Source organism: Octodon degus, unplaced genomic scaffold (genome assembly GCF_000260255.1).
Source record: "Octodon degus isolate 3935 unplaced genomic scaffold, OctDeg1.0 scaffold00062, whole genome shotgun sequence".
Classification (NCBI taxonomy): Eukaryota; Metazoa; Chordata; class Mammalia; order Rodentia; family Octodontidae; genus Octodon; species Octodon degus.
In genome coordinates, this window is record NW_004524638.1 from 2,051,321 (window position 1) to 2,065,807 (window position 14,487).

At 35.9% G+C, this 14,487-nt stretch overlaps 1 protein-coding gene across 13 annotated transcripts in view; it reads left to right on the top strand.

Moving 5' to 3' along the window:
* The window catches only part of Fam49b (family with sequence similarity 49 member B), a 141,001-nt gene that overhangs the window by 42,357 nt on the left and 84,157 nt on the right, over positions 1–14,487 (top strand). For 6 of the 13 annotated variants that reach the window (XM_023718802.1, XM_023718804.1, XM_023718805.1 and 3 more), the window contains exon 2: positions 637–784. The exons of 4 other annotated variants lie outside the window; for them this stretch is intronic. The gene's annotated coding sequence lies outside the window, so the exon portion shown is untranslated. Of the gene's footprint in view, positions 1–636; positions 785–14,487 lie in introns of those variants that run through there. 3 more of the 13 variants (XM_023718798.1, XM_023718795.1, XM_023718808.1) reach the window with 2 other exon arrangements.

Genomic DNA, 14,487 nt, shown 5'->3' on the forward strand with positions numbered 1-14,487 from the left:
CATGTGGTGCTGGGGGATTGAACCGCAGTCCCTGATGCTTTGCCAAGCTTGTTCTAAGTAGGTGCTTTAGACCACTGAGCCATCTCTCCAGCCCCTCCTTGACATTTTAAAGAGTGAATGAGAAACTGTCTTGCAGCATAGCAAAGCAAGTTCGTTGGGTCTTCCCTGTGGGTTTTGGAGACAGGGCTCAAGTGAGGAGTATTTGTGAGAGAAAGTTCATAAGAGTAGGGTGGATGGAAGATGAGCAGGATAGGGAATAATTAGAAAGTGACCCAAGTCCTCAGTTTGCCTAAATAAAAGTTCATGAATATTAACTGTTGCTGCAGAATAGATAAAGGACAGTGGTGGACAAAAAATTGTGTTTGCTTGTTCAGTGTAATAGTTTTTTTTTTTTTTTTAATGTGTAAATGAAAATGTTCTGGAGAAGGTATATTTCATTGTGGGTAAAATGGTATTGACTTTGGGATGTGTATATTTGTTGTGAAGTCAGATGAACCCATGAGCGCTAATGTGAGGTAAGTAAACTTGTGTGTGTATGTGTAGTATGTATGTGCTGGACATTGAATGTCTGCTAGGTAAGTGCCTACCACTGAGCTAAGTCCCCAGCTCCCCCTTTTTTTCCCTTTGTATTTTAAGACAGGCTCTCCATAAGTTGCACAAGTTGATCTTGAACTTCTGATTCTGCTGCCTCAGCCTTCTAAGTAGCTGTGATTAGAGTCCTGCACCACCACACCCAGCTGAGTAATTTTTGAGATTCGTTTTCTTCATCTGCTTTTTAACAAGGGTAAGTAACGTCATATATTTTGCAGCATTTTAGGGAAAATCTAGTAGTTTATATAGCTAGCATGTGTGGCATATAGTGGATATTCACATCTGTTAATAAATGCTCTCCTCTAAGTTGTAAGTAGTTTTACTTTCCTTATGTTTTTCCTCCTCAAAATGTACTCTGTAAAAGTACTAAATACAGGTAGAAGATTTGGTATCAGTCCATGATATATTATGAAGGTTGGAGAAAACATTAGTGTTTTGTATAGATGATTCTGCTTTTGATTTGAAATGTGATTTTCAGAAACAATGAAAAGTAGTTTTACTGAAAGAAGCATGTGAATAGGGGATAAAGGTAAAGGCAGGTCCAGGTAGAGAATCTTTTCTCATTCTTGGAGTAATTGGGAATAGGTGTAACAAAAAGAAACATTTTATGTAGAGAATACTTTGTAAAAGCCACTGTCATTCTTGTGTTTACAAATGTAGACTGCTCATTCTAGTTCTTTCCTACAAAGTTTTTTTAGTCCTTTATTTGATGTTTAAAAAATTAATATTCACTTACACTTTGAACCAGAGTTTCTAATGATCTAGGTACTTAGCTGTGTCAAAAACTGATGTATATTATCTTTAATTTCTGAATATCCTTGTTGTTTACATCTGCATCAGAGAAATTGTAGAATAGGTTAAATTTGCTTAATTGTAGAAATGGCTTTAAGAAGGACATTATAGTTAATTCTAGGTAGGGAGGAATTTATGGTAAAGTTTTTTTTTGTTTTCTTGTGGTATTGGAAATTAAAACCAAGGCCTTGCAAAATACTTTGTAGTTCATTCAAGTGTCCTTTGTTATAAGTAGCAGAAACTGAGCAGTTGGATGGGAATTTAAGTTATTCAGATGATTTTAGGTAGCTCACAGAATCGGGGACAAAATTAGGTATTCAGGTTCTCAAAATAGACAAGTTATGAAGAATACATAGGCTGGACTGTGTTGGAGTGATAGCTTGGTTAGGGCACTTTGGCTGCTGCTCTCTTTGGTGCTGCTAGGAAGCATTTTCCAAGTATCACTGGTCTTTAAACCACTGTATCAAGCTGGAGCAGCTAGTGGTGTAGATATAGGGTTTGTTGTCTAAACTCCTCTCTGAATTGCACTTCTCTGTATCCATTGCCTCTTTAAAAAATATTTGGTACAGGTTCTCACTACCCAGCACAGACTCGTAGTGATCCTCCTGATTTCTGCTTCCCCAGCGCTGGGATTACAGGTGTGTGCCACCATGGGTGGTCTCAGTGGATGGCTTAGTGTGCCTGGGAGTGGGGCTGAGGATTGAACCCTGGTCGCTGTGCTTGGATAAGCAGGTGATTAATCTGCGGAGCTATCTTGCTGGCCTTCCATTGCCTTCTTACTGTCTTGAGTTTGAGGGCTCATTTGACTTTTTTTTTTTTTTTTTTTTGCGGAACCGGGGATTGAACTCAGACCCTTGCGCTTGCCAGGGGAGCGCTTATTCCACTGAGCCATCTCCCCGGCCCTTGACTTCTTAATTTTTAATGTATCCCAAACTGAACTATTTTACTAAATTCTCATACTTGTACTTTCCCATAAGGCATATTTTTTTCATATAATATTCCATAATCTAGATTTTAAGAATGTGTCTTCTAAAGTCAGGTTATACATATTTGATGTATGTACTATATAAGTTAATAATGACTACTTTATATTGTATCTCATTAGGACGCATGTGTCTGTTACGTTTTGGTGATACTTTCTGCTTTTTCTTTTCACATGAACCTGCCAGATCTCTGTGTGCCAGGTTTCTGTGGTACTACCTTCAGACCATGTCCAACTTTTGCAAAATTTTTCACCTAGTAGCTTAATATTGAGAAGGCAGACATTCTAAAAATGGCTATCAATGTGTATCTTCACAGTAGCTATTAATTACTATCAGGAGCTTATGAAACAAAAGCTTTAATGTTCATTTCATTGTTTTAAGGCAGTAAAGATAAGCAGATAATTCATTATAAATATCAAATCTTAAAAAACTGATTTAGTAAAGATCAATAATTATTCCCTAATTTGGAATCTAAAAGCAAAAACTACCTTGTTTAACTGTCCGTTTTTTGAATGTATAAGATAATACTGTTTGAGAAAAAGGCATATTAGGGAGGAGGTTGGAGGTACTACAGTAATTTGTATTGGTACCTTTAAAATATTTTCCCATTAATTTGAGGAAGCAAAATATACTTTGTATGTGAGTGAAAATTTGTCTCTTTTTTCAAGAAATATCTCTAGATAGAATAAGTTCCTATGGATACAGATGCAAATTGGAAACTATGGACTTGATGTCCATACCATATAAGTACTCCTACTCCTGTATTTGTACTCCTCCATTACATGTAGAGCTCCAAGAATAAAATATAAAACTGTACAGACTTTCCCAATATGCTAGACAAACAGCAAAAGGTCAAAAATCAGTATCATACTAGTTTATGGTTACAGCATTTACTTTAAAATTTTATCTTCATTTTCCAGGCTGAAATACTTACGGAAAAATGAACCAACAATATGAAAATCTGTTTAACACAGCACATTCATCCTATTTATGAGTGATCATCTGTTAAAAATCATTTAAGCTACAGTATATATGAAGTAAAGATATCAAATTCTTAGTTTTTTCCTTGCATAGCTTAGATAAGTTTTATTTTGTTCTGCTTTCTATTTTTGTGTTTAGATTAACTTTTTTTTGGAATATAAACCAATTTGAAGGAAGAATGTATGCAGTGTATTATTTGTTGAAACTGTACTTTCGATTTGATTTGAAACTGTCTCATTGCTATATGTTTATCAATAAAACTTTGAAAAGAAAAAAAATAAACCAATTTGATATATAACAAAATAACATGTATGCAAGTTCTCAGTGATTTCAGGAAATGATCGAACCTTCTTACATAAAAGGTATTATGAGGTAAAATATGTACAGTTGTATGCCGAGATCTGGAAATTCTGTATGCTTATCACTTGATTATCACCCCAAAACTTAAAGGATTAAGAACAATTCTGTTAAAAAAATTCTCAGCTCTTTTGAAGTTAAATGAACTTCTGTGATACTTTCATAGTTGTATTATTTTATCTGTTGAATCATTAGATATGTACTAGTGAACACTAAGGAAAAGCCTGTAAGTCATGTAAAGTAGTTATTTAAAAGGGCAGCTAGAGAAAAAAATTTCATGCCAGGACAATTAGTGTATTACACTATGTACTGTAAAGATTTTTTTTAGTACATAACTAAATACTATAATCATTAAGGAATACTGTTTAGAGTAGTACATATCTTTTCTAAGTATTTCTCTTCTCATTTGATGTTATGCCGGTGGACATGAATAGTTAGGATTTGGAAGAATAGCCTAGTAGGAATAAAAGAAAGGCAGACAGATCAAGGCCCAGGCATGTACCAAAAAAAAAATATATATATATATATATATATATATATAGAATTGTTAAAAAGAATATGGTTTAAAAAAATTTTTTTTAGTAGTGCTGAAGAAACTTCCCCATTGTTCTGTCTAGTTATTAATGTTACTTTAGTCTCAGTTTGACAAAGCCTTCTCTCTGTCTGTCTGTCTGTCTGTCTGTCTGTCTGTCTGTCTGTCTTTTTAATTTTTTGGCTTTGGTGCTAAGAACAGAATCCAGGGCTTCCAGCTTGCTAGGCTAGTGTTCTACCGCTGAGCTAAATCCCCAGCCCCAACAAAGCCTTTCTCTTAAGAACTTTTGTTTTATTTTGGTATTTACTCCTTTGTTATAGTCAGATGCGTAGTATTTAAAATGTCTATTATAGGGAAACAAATATAGTATTTTTATTTTCCAGTTTAGTATGTATGCTAATAAAAAACCCAAAGATTATTTAGCTTAATTTAAAGCATATGAAAAAGTTCTTTGATAGTTGTTAGTGCCAGTGGTGTTTTTCAAATATTCAAGGCAAACTCAAATGTCATCACTTCTTTAGCTTTTTCTGACACTCTCTTCTAGACATAATTAAATTACTCCTTCATCTGTTTCTTTGTAGCAGTTTAACCACAAAACTCTAGTACAGCATTTTATGTAATTATACTGTATTGTGCTAATTTGTTTACATGTCATCTGTTAGACTGTGAGCATCTCGAAGACAGGTCTTGCTTTATTAAACATTTTGCACTCTATCTTAAGGGTCGAATCTGGCCTATTGAAGATCCTTTATGATCTTTGTTGAATTTTGAGCATTATTTAGGTTCTGCGTATGATAAAGCATTTTATGTACTCTTCTAAGAATCTGTTATTTTGCTTATTAACATAGGTGCAATGTTCAGTAAAATATGACCTGTTTGATACAGTATTTAATAAAAGTAGTAATGTGTTTATTTTTGTAGTTATTTTGTCAGCCTGAGGGAAAAAATACTTAAGAAGTCATTATGGATACTGTATTTTACTTGAGGTCCCTTTATGATGTTGATTTTTAATAAGAAATTATACATTTTTTAGCATTTTTTTTTCACTTACTACCATTGTATTATTTTTCTCTGCTTATTTTTCCAAACAAATCTGTTTTAGCAGTCTGAATCCTTTGGCACCTTAACTATAGACAGACTCCATTTATACTGTTCTCTGTAGTTCACGATGTTAGTGTATGTGTTTGTTGAACATCTATACTTTGCAGAGTATGAAGTTTCATAGAGTACTTAGTGCAGGGGAGCCAGGGAGATTGAACAGGCTGAGATAATCACTATCAGTCATAGTGAAGAGTGGGGTGTTTTAATGAATGACCTAAGGTTCTCTAGTGCTGACATGAGAAGTCCTTAGTCCACACTTGGAATATTCGCATGTTGTCAGATTACTGAAGACTCATTACTTTATGTATATAAGTATTGTTTCCACAGAAGTCACTGATTTCTCTTAGGATAAAGGTTTTTTTTTTTTTTTTTGGTTCCTCGAATGCCTTCAGGGCACTTTTGGCCAGCGGAAGAGTTGTGAGGTTCGAACTCCAGCAACCTGAGGCTGACAGCTTTGTGGAAGCAGCCACTTAAAGGCCTGAGCTAGGGCCAGGCCCCCTTCTCTTAGGATAAAGATCTCTTACTTCTCTTTGTGTCTCAAGCACTGCTAGAGACACAGTAGGATTGTAGTGGTGATTGTTGAGTTGACAAGCAAATTCCTAACAGTCTAGTGCTACTTGTACTGTTTGGGCCCTCATGGGTGTAATGATGTTAATAACAGTACCCACTCAGAGAAGATACCATTGTCCTAAGAGGTAAAAACTGCAGAAGGAGCCCGATAGTATACTTTGGTCTTCGTTCTTCAGGTCTCAGTAATATTAAGGATAGGATCTTTTTTTCTAAGAGCCTAGTCTACTTCAGGAAATTCTGTTTCTGTTTTGTTAACTCCTTAAAAATGTAAGAACTCATTCTTAATGTGTAGAATGAAATAAGGCTATAGGTAAAACAATGTTATAGTTCTAGGGTTAATCATGTTTCCATAGCATATGTTTTCTAATGTGGTATTGGACAACCCTAGCTGTTTAGGAAATGTTGTGTGGCTTGTTAAAAAGACAAATGCCAAGGTGTACTCTTGACTTGGGATCCAGAATCTGCTGTTGCTTTCTGGCAGGTATAGTATCATTAAAAACATGGTGATAGGAGCTCATACGTGGTTGTATGAACACCTTCTGACAGTGAGTGCTTGTTAGGATTGTAAAAGGTGGAATTAATACAAAATAGAGTAGGTTGAGGGAAATGATAAGGGAAAGCAAATGCATGGTTTAGTATTTGATACCAGCTCCTGAGGTGTTCAGATAGTAAAAATAGAATGAGAGAAGAGAGCTAAACCTAGATTAGCCACTTAATTAACTGTGCTGTCAACTTTGGAAAAAGTTATCCATTTACCACTGTGTTGAATTAGCGTTGTATAGAAAATAACAGCTGCATCAGTTTAGAGCCATTAAACTTAATTTTTTTTTCCCATTTGTACAGGAATGATGATGTATGGTATTAAATATGCAAGGTCTTTCTTACCTATGTGGGTTTGATTACAGAAACCAGTAAAATATTCTCTAAATAATGGATGAAAAAAGATTATTGCAGGGGTTAAGAATGAGAATCTGAGTTAGAAAAAAAATGACAGTTATGAATAAGTGTGTAGGAGAAATGAAAGCATGTAATGTAAGCCTTTTTAGAAGAAGGAAGTTGAAACAAAAGTTCTCTTTCAGGGGAAAGTGGAATGAAAGATTTGTATGTACAGTTGTAGTACTGCCTGCCAAAATAACCTTTCTGGATTTCTTCTTTTCTGAAATGGAATTAGGATAAAGTATGATTTTTAAAGCTTTACTTTCAGATTTAAAATTCTTTGAAGCTTTTTTATTTAACTACTTCAGACATCACCTGTAAAGGTGTCTCTGAAGTTGTAAAGCTATGAAATTATGGACTTCGTATAATGCTTATGCTTTAAATATGTCATAGGACCCTATTGGCTTATGTATTAACAGAATAACTTAAACACTGATTAAGAAGAGTCTGTATTGTAGAAAAAAAAGTGTTGTACCAAAATTCTACAAGTGTGTTTGTAAAAATGGGAGTGATGACTTAAGAGACTCTAGACATGAGATCTTTTGGTTTACAGAATAGGTATTAGTCAGAACTTAGTTGATTATGACAGGCTTACAAATGCATATTTTTAGCAGATTCATAAATGTATGGTCAGTAGATCAGTTTTTTGTTTGCTTGTTTTTGTTTTTTGAAACAGGGAAGCTATATTTTGTGCTATGACTCAGTGTTCTTGGCTCATCCTTTTGGAGTGCTGGGATTACATGGATACACCACCAGGTCAAAGCTGTGGATGAATTTCACAACAGTTTTATCAATGTCTAATTGACAAATATGAAACAGCACATATTGAAAGTGTAGAATGTGATGTTTAACGTAGGTAATCACCCATGAAACTCTTCCTACAATCAAGACAATTGTTCCCTTTCCCTTTGATTCCCATCCCCTGCCTTTAGACCTTAGAGAACTATTTACTCACTGTCACTATTGGTTTTAATTTCCTAGAGTCTTATATGAGAACTTATCATCATACACTTTTTCCTTTTTTTTTTTTTTTTTTGGCAGAGCCAGGGATTGAACTCAGGCCCTTGCGCTTGCCAGGGAAAAGCCTATTCTACTGAACCATCTCCCTGGCACCCCCCCCATGCACTTTTAAATGTGGCTTCCTTAACTCAGTTTTATGATTTTGAGATTCATACATGTGTTGGGATATATTGGTAAATGGTTCTTTGTATTGCTGAATAGTATTGCAGTCTGTGGATATATCATGGTTTGTGCATTCATGGTTGATGACTAGTTAGGTGGTTTACAGCTTGGGGCTATTACTATGCAAGTAAAGTTGCTCTGAGAATTAGCATATGTTTGTTTGTATGGGCATGTGCTTTCATTTTTCTTGGATAAATATCTTGTACTATGTCTTATGTAGGTGTGTACTTAATTTTTGAAGAAACAGCTAGACTTTTAAAAACTGGTTTGTATTTCCACAAAGTATAAAATTCTAGTTGCTTTGTATCTTAATCAGCACTTGGTAGACATTTAAATTTTTTAAAACATTTTAAAGCTGGGGGCCGGGGGATAGCTCAGTAGAATAAGCACTTGCCTGGAAGCTCATGGGCCAGAGTTCAATCTCTGGTTCCGGGAAAAAAAAAAAACAGAACTTTTTAAAGCCAATCTAATATGTTTTTAATTTGTATTTCTCTAATGATTGATGAGATTGAACATCTTTCCAAGTGCTTACTTATGATCCATTTATCTTTGAATTGTGTGTTAAACTTTTTTTTGCCTTGTGTTTAGATTGAATTACTTCTCTCATTTGATTCCAAGAGTCAAATGAATTCCTCACTTTATGCTATAGACTGTAAAAACAGCTGTATAGTTTTGTAATTGTTAAAAATATTTGTCAAGACTCTTACTATTAGTTGTAAAAGCATAGGGTAATGGCTGAAGAAGTATAACAAGTGGTTACTTAATGCTGTGTAACTTAACATTGAGGATTGAAAATGTCTACTTCTTCATAGAAAACTTACCAGTAGTTTGAACAGTGCTTGTTTTCTTTTTACCTATGGTATAACTTATTTCTGGATGTTGGGTAAATTGTTTATCTTAAGTTTGGATCATTCCCACATTTTATTTATTTTTTATTTATTTTATTATTTTTTCTTTTTTTCCCATAATTTTATTGATAAACAAATAACAATGAGACAGTTTCAAATCAAATTGGTAGGACAGTTTCAATAATCAACACATTGCATACATTCCTCCCAGTGGTTAATTGCTGTATAAGATGCAGACATGATATCCTATCTACACATTTCCACATTTTATACATTGAACTTTTCAGTGTTGTAAAATATATCACATAATTTTTTTCATATGAACCTTTTTTTTTCTGGCATCACTTCCTTTGTGATATTGTCATCCTTTTCGTCATAGCCACTTCCCTCATTTATGCTGATAAATTTGCCTTCTCAGAGTTCCTTTGATTTCTCTGATGATGGCAGTCTTGACCTCACAGCTTTCCTCTGTAACTGCATTTTTGTTTAATTACAGTTTCGTTACCATTGTTACCACTTTTGTCTTTTTACTGTGTTTTCATTTTTGCTGGAAGATCCTCTTTTGTGGTTTTAAAAAAAAAATCTCTTTTGGTTATCCATTTTTGTAAAATGTCACATCACTTTGTTATGGGGAGACAGGGCAGTAACATATATGTCCTGGAGTCTGCATATACTGAATAACAGGTATGCAGTGACCAATGAGGCTCTGAAGGAATCGATGTGATGGCTCACTGATCAGGCTGTAAAAGGTTGGAGAAACTAGTAAAGACTGCACAGCAGTCTGTATTTCCAGTGTCTTCATTCCTCATTACATTTTGAAAACAATGTTATAGGAAAAATTTTATGGGTATGACTTGTACAATGATAATTGCAAATTATATTGATATATAGGAAGCTTATGTAGAAGAACTCAGCTTATGTAGAAGCTTATTTATGTTTTAAGTGCTAAACATATTTAATCCTCAGAATAATCTAGTTGAACAGGTAATTCTGTTATGCTACTGTATAGACGAGCAAACAAAGGCAGAGAGCTGGGTGTAGTGGTGTACTCTTGTCATCCTAGCACTGGGAAGGTTAAGGTAGAAGGATTGCTGTGAGTTCAAGGCCAGTCTGAATTTCATAATGAGACCCCGTATCAGAAAGATAGCAAACAAACAGAACAAAGGTAGAGAAGTTAACTTACCCAGACTGAGCCTGAAAGTTAGGCGTGAGCCCTTGGCTAATTTATACTGCTGCTACTCAGTGCACTTTGAAAATCAGCACTAGTTCATAAACTTGATTGTTGGAAATCTGCAATAATTGAGATTTGTATTGTTAAGCTTTTATAATTTTAAATTTTCTAGCATTGTAGTTCTTTTTCCTAGTAATTTTTGCAAAAGTATTGAACTTCGTTGGGTGGAAATAGCATAGCTGTGAGCTGTATTCAGAGAATATGCCTTTGTCTTCATAAAAGGAATGACTCATGAATGTAGATGTGTGTGAATTTTAATTTCAGCTAATTGAACAACTTTTGGTTATGTTGTAATAAAAAAGAGGGCCCTTAATTATATTCTACTTGGAAACAGGTGAAGTTTAACTCAGACGCTTCAGCTAAGTATATTTAGGCATCATTTTGAGAAAGAAGCAAATTTATTCTGTCTCCCTCTTCCTGTCCTGCCTCCTTCTTCTTTTCTGTCTCTTTCTTCTTCCTGCCTTCCTTCTCCCTTTTCTCACATTCTCTCCTTACCCACTTGTTTCTGAACCCAGGGGAATGCTACCACTGAGCTACATCACCAGACCTTTTTTATTTTTTTATTTTGAGACTGAATCTTGGTAAGTTGCCTGCGCTGACCTGGAATTTTTTATTTTCCTGCCTCAGCCTGTTAGGGGCTGGGATTACTGGCATATATCATTGCATCTACCAAGTTTATCACTTTCTTTAACAAGGGTGGGAAACATACACAGTCTGATTTGAAAATAATACTGTATGTGGGGCTGGGCTTGGTGGCACTGAAGTAGGAGCACCACAAGTTTGAGGCCAGTGTGAATTACATACTAAGACCCTGTCTCAAAAACCCAAAAACCAACCAACCAACCAACTAAAAAAAAAAACCCAGTATGTACTTTTGAAAGATTATTACTGTGAAAAGCACATTGCCATCAAACCCCCTTAAAATAGGGTGGGGCGATAACTCAGTGGTATAAGCGTTGACTGCAAATGCTGGGACCCTGGTTTGATTCTAGTACTGCAGGCTGTACTGGCCGCTGAAACCAGATGTGGTGGTGCAAGCCTGTAATCCCAGTGCTGGGGAGGCTTAGGTAGGAGAAGCACTATGAGTCCATGCTGCCTGTACCAAATAAATAAGAGATTTAAAAAAAATTCCCCTTGCTTTCAGACATACGTATCCCATTATTCTTGGCATTTTCTGAAACAGTTCTGAAAAGTATCTTTGTGAAGTATAATCAAAAGTAGGATGAGTACTGCTGCCTTGTGCTGTCTAAAAGAAGGGACACGATGCTCATAAAGCCATGGCGCCACGTCCTCATCTACCTTATTCACTGCATCTGGTGCTTGCCACTTCTGGCTCTCCTCCAAAGTCTGCATGGTAGTTAAAGTCAGAAAGACCATGATTTTGATTGATTTAGGACATCAGGTCAGCTGTGACAGTACAGCTAAACACAATCACAAAAGAGGACTTCCACAGCTGCTTCAGAAAGTGGCAGCAGTGCTCAGATACGTTTGTTTGAAAAGATACAAATTATCGTAAGGGTGATTAATATCACTCTTTTACCATCAATTTTTTAAAATTTAAACATTAACTGTAGTTTTGAGTTACACCTACTCTGGTGTTGTCATAAGCATTGACAGATTAAAAATTTACTGAAATTTACCTCAGCTGCTCTTTAACAAACCTCGTTAGTCCATCCTGTTGATCTTCATATAGACTTGTATAAAGGGAAAAAAAAAGGCAATAGAACAATGGCAGATAGAAAACCTCAAGGCTGCTGGGCATAGTGGCACATGGCTGTAATCCCAGCACTTGGCAGGTGGAGGCAGGAGAATCATCTAAAGTTTGAGGCCACCCTGATTTACTTAGTGAGTTCAAAACCAGGCTGAGCTACATAGTGAGACCCTTTGTCAAAAAGCCAAGGCAGACAAAGAAACCCTTTAAGGCTTTGTTTTTATTTGAATTCATGTTCTTCTCAGTCCTCTCCTCTCCAATACCAGTGTGACCAAAGTTTTCCTGGTAGCCTTTAAATGCTTATTTTATGTTAGAATTTAAATAATATCTAATACTTGCTACATGCAAAATACATAAAACATACGTCTGCATTATAGTGTTAAACATAAGTTGACAGTCCATGAATTTACTGTTTACTTTTGTTTCTGAGACAAAATACCTGACACCCCAAATTAAAGGAGGTAAAGCTTTATTTAGCTCAGTTTGTAGAGGTTTCAGTCCATACTCAGCTGTCTTCAAGGCAGGGGGGCACAGTACAGGGGAAGCAGTTCAAGGTGACAGAAGGCAGCAAAAGGAACAAGAGCAAAGAGGGTAGGGGAGAACAAGCCCCTTTTCCTCTCTGTATTATACGCAGGCTGCCCAGTCCTGGCAGCTGTAGCACTCATGCCTCCTCCCTGCCCTCCTCTTGCACAGGATGAGGATGTTTACAAAGTGAGGACCCTGGCTCCCTGCTGAGTCCCTTCTTCTAAACTTCTCAACTTCTCAAATCAACACAATGTATCAACCATTACACTCACCATTATTTCAGGAGCTAGGATGGTACTGTCATCTTCTCTATGTAGTTCTCCTTCCTTCATCCTCAAAAACTGCTCTTATTTTATGTTTATCACTTTCTAAAAAATGTTTATTTATTTGTGTGTGTTTGTGGCCAGCTCAGCCCACCAGGGGCAGGGCTGACTGGCATATGGTGCTGGGGATTGAACCGCGCTCTCTGTGCTTTGCTGAGCTTGTTCTAAGTAGGTGCTTTAGACCACTGAGCCATCTCACCAGCCCCTGTTTATCACTTTCATACCTTAAATCACTTTTGTATCTCTGAATAATATTTTAGTTTTGCTATTTTTTGAGCTACATAAAAGATCTGTACTTTTCTGAGATTTCATGAATGCATTGTTCTGTGGATTTATCCTAATTATTACAGCTGTCTGTAGCTCTCTTTCATTGCTCTATACATTTTCATTGTTTGAAAAAGGCACTTTATTCACATTCAGTGAATGTTTTCCCTCTAACAAAGAAGGCTGCTTAGCACATGCTAGTACATTTCTGGTGACATTTATGTCTGAGTATTTTGGTTTTATGCTTGTGAATGGAATCATTGGATCTCACATTGTGTAATAGTTCCAGTTAATAAAATAATGCCAAATGTTCAATAGTGCATGTAAGTGTATAATCTCATTGTATGAATAAGAGCACTTATTAATACATACATATATCAACACTTGATTTTTAAAAAATTTCCATAGTTGGTACAGGATCTTGCTACACAACTCAGACTCGTAATCCTCCTCTGTCAGCCTCCTCAGCACTGGGATTACAGGTGAGTGCCACCACGCCCAGGTTTGGTAGTCAGTTTAGCATGTCCAGGGGTGAGGCCAGCATGGCATGTGGTGTCTGGGATCGAACCCAGGTCCTGGTGCTTGCCAGGCAGGTGCTTAGACCACTAAGCTATTTCACTGGCCCTTCCAACATTTGATATTGTCAAATTTCTTAATTTTTACTTAAAATATGTAATACAATGCTTTTTATGTTTTAGATAAGCATCAAGGTTGAAGGTGCTTTTTTTGCCCTACGTTTGTGTACACATGTGTATATTTGGAAAGATCTGTTATAAACTGTCCTTTTAAAAAATTCGCTTCAAAATTGTTCAGAAGGAAGGGGGAACTAGGGAAAGAGTAAAGAAGGGAAAAGAAAAAAGGAATAAAGAAGGATAAAGTGGAAACAAAGCTTTGTAAATAAGGAGAGAAAGAGGTTGAAGAGGCACAGGAAATGGGGGAAAAAAGAGCAAGATATACCATATACAGTTACAGATTCTGTATGATGAATATGATCAATATGTGTATCTAAATTATACCAATAAACTTAATAAAGAATTCAAAAAAATCTGCTTCATCATCTTAATTTGAATTTAGTGGTTTCAGTAAGTACTTATTCTTTCTGATATGTGTTGACAGTATCTTATAGCTTCATATGTTCAGTTCCAACTGATAAACTGGTTCTTAATGTTGGTTTGATCAGATGTAAATATAGCTTCATTTGTGTATTTGGTACAGTGTCTCACTACACAGTTCAGACTCATGGTGATCCTCCTATTTTTAGCCTCCCCAGTACTGGGATTGCAGGCATGTGCCACCACACCTAGACTTGGTCGCTGGCTCTCAGGGTGCCACAAGATTGGGGCCGGTGTTTCATGTGGGACCAGGAATCGAACTCCAGTTCTTGCTTTTACCAAAGCAGGCGCTTAGTCCACTGAGCTGTCTTGCTCTGGCCATAGCCTTTCATTTGTGTTGAATATTTTTTGTATCGTAAGAATTAGGCATTTCTTTCCAACATTTGGATCTTAAAGGAGCGTTTTGTATTCCTGTCCAAAAAAAAAAAAAAAAAAAAAAAAAAAAAAA